The sequence below is a fragment of the Rattus rattus genome, chromosome 12 (genome assembly GCF_011064425.1).
Source record: "Rattus rattus isolate New Zealand chromosome 12, Rrattus_CSIRO_v1, whole genome shotgun sequence".
In the NCBI taxonomy this organism is placed as follows: domain Eukaryota; kingdom Metazoa; phylum Chordata; class Mammalia; order Rodentia; family Muridae; genus Rattus; species Rattus rattus.
Window position 1 is genome coordinate 36,159,435 of NC_046165.1, and position 2,398 is coordinate 36,161,832.

Consider the following 2,398-nt stretch of genomic DNA (forward strand, 5'->3'; position numbering starts at 1 on the left):
TTTAAATAATTATGAAATATGATCAATGTTATAAAATGCTTCACGTGCTAATTACATTTTGATATCCACAATGAAAAGCACATTCCCTATTTTTGTCTTCTGTTTCAAAATAAAATTATTGTTAGAAAATTGATAAGTATATATTGTTTTTTATTTTTGTTTTCTGCTGGCCCTCAGAGCTTCACTCCTATTCTTCCCCCCCCATACCTAATCATGTTCCTTTTCCCCTTCCCTTCCCCTCTCCCATTCATGTCTTTCCCTCCCTTTAATTGTGTTACACGAGTATTTTACATTTCTTATAGCTTAAAAATTAGTGGAATTTCAGTGGCTAAGTTATTTACTTTAAATTCAAAGGTATAAACAGAGATATTTAGAGATAATATAACTCTATGCATAGCAATAAAATTATTAAAATACAAATCAGTAACCATGTTTTTTCTTAAAGAAAAAATCCTTAAATCTTTTATTGGAAATGAAAGCAAAATAAAACTTGCAGCTTGCTTAAATCAAAACTAAGCCAGCAGCAGTAGTCTGCAAGATTGCCTTACAGCTTTTGAAAAACAGAAATGTTTTATAGGTTTGAGAATGTGAAGGTTCATGGAAAATAAGACTAATATAAACAGGATTCAAACACCTTTTGTATGATAAATTTCACAAATCTCTAGCACAAAATGTTCTGGTGTACAGTATTTCTCATCTCTAATGTCCAAATGTCAAGGGCAATTCTCATTTTGTCTTTGTTACATGTAGTGAAAGATAATGTCAAACAACTGAAAGCTATACGTGAGTCTTCAGAGTTCTGCTAACATTTGGGAATACGACCAACTGCTTTCGTTTTACAATGAAAGGGAAAAATAGTTCAAGGATAAAGTATAAACACTATAATTTCACTCCTATTTTATAGGTAAAATTATTCCCATAGAAATCACTTAATGAGCTTGCCCTTTTTCAAACTACCCTCTAGCATGACTACCACTAGACTACTTCCTGGGGGTGGGGGGTAGTTGAATAATACCATTGCTTTTATTCTATTAGAAAATTTTACAAAAGGTATTATATGACATATTTAAAATTGCCAAATTCAGTGCTTTTCATTAGTAAACAGTAAATGTATTAAGATAAACAGGATGCATTCGTTTTCTTGTTATTTTTAAATTAACGTTTAATTGTAAAGTCACACTTTATTATAAAAAGCTACACATAATAATGAGCACATGGTTCCAGGTTCAGTGTATGATATACACCAATAAATAATACATGCACAAAGAAGAGACTGCAAAAACAGAGAGAGGGTGAGAGAGAGACAGAACTCTCAAACTAACATGTAACAAAAATGAAAGTGCTGCAATTCCACAAGAGAAATCATATCATTTAAATTTCAAAAGCATGACAACTACCTAATATCAAAATTACATAGTATGTTGATATTCCTCTTACTGTATTCCTATAATACAGGATCTTAAAAACATTTGAGTCGTTACAGATGTTTAATGTACTAAGCAAATTGCATTATAGCCCCCCTTGTTTGGAGGAAAACAATTAGCAAAATTATCCCACTGAGAATTATAAACATTTCCTCTGAATTTATAAATCCAGATGAGTATTTTAATTGGCACCATGACACTGCCGATAGATCATTGTACATAAATGAAAAGGCAATTAAAAAGAAGCTATGAAAGCAAAGACAAGGTTTATTCAGTATGAATTCCACTTTGCCACTGGTTTTCAAAAGCAATCTAAATGTCAAATTTCTGACACCAAAATTGGTACCAAGAAAAGCGCACAGCACTAAACTGCTAAGTGGAATGCAGAATTTAGAACAGTAGGTTGTATATAATTAGGAAAGAGTTTGTGCTTCTAAATATAAAAGCCCTACATTCAGCACAAGAAAAGAAAACCTTCTGGAAGAAGGCAGTCTGGTTGCACTTTTCAAAGATTCTTAAGACAAACATAATGGCAAGAGCTGAAACATGACTGCTCAGATAGAAAACGCAGGATTTTCACAGACAAATATGTGAGATCCTTAGTGGAAGTAACCAAAGCGCTTTAGTTTCACTTTTCTCTATCCTTAAATATTTTCTCTTCATTTATTCCAATAATTCTGTTTGAGGCAGAGTTGAGTCAAATGTGAAACACTTTCATTGCTAAATCTTTTACATGTCACATTTATTTATTCATTCATTTATCGCGGTATTTTAAGTTCTTCAGATAAATAAGTGTATAAGATAAACTGTTATTAATGATTTAAATACCAATGCCAGAGGTAAATAATGAACAGATGAAAATAATAAATAGATGAATAATAAAAATATTAGTATTTTGTCATAAAATAAATGTGATCAGATTAAAACATTATTAGGATAAACAGTAAAGTACCACAGTAATTATATTCATCCTT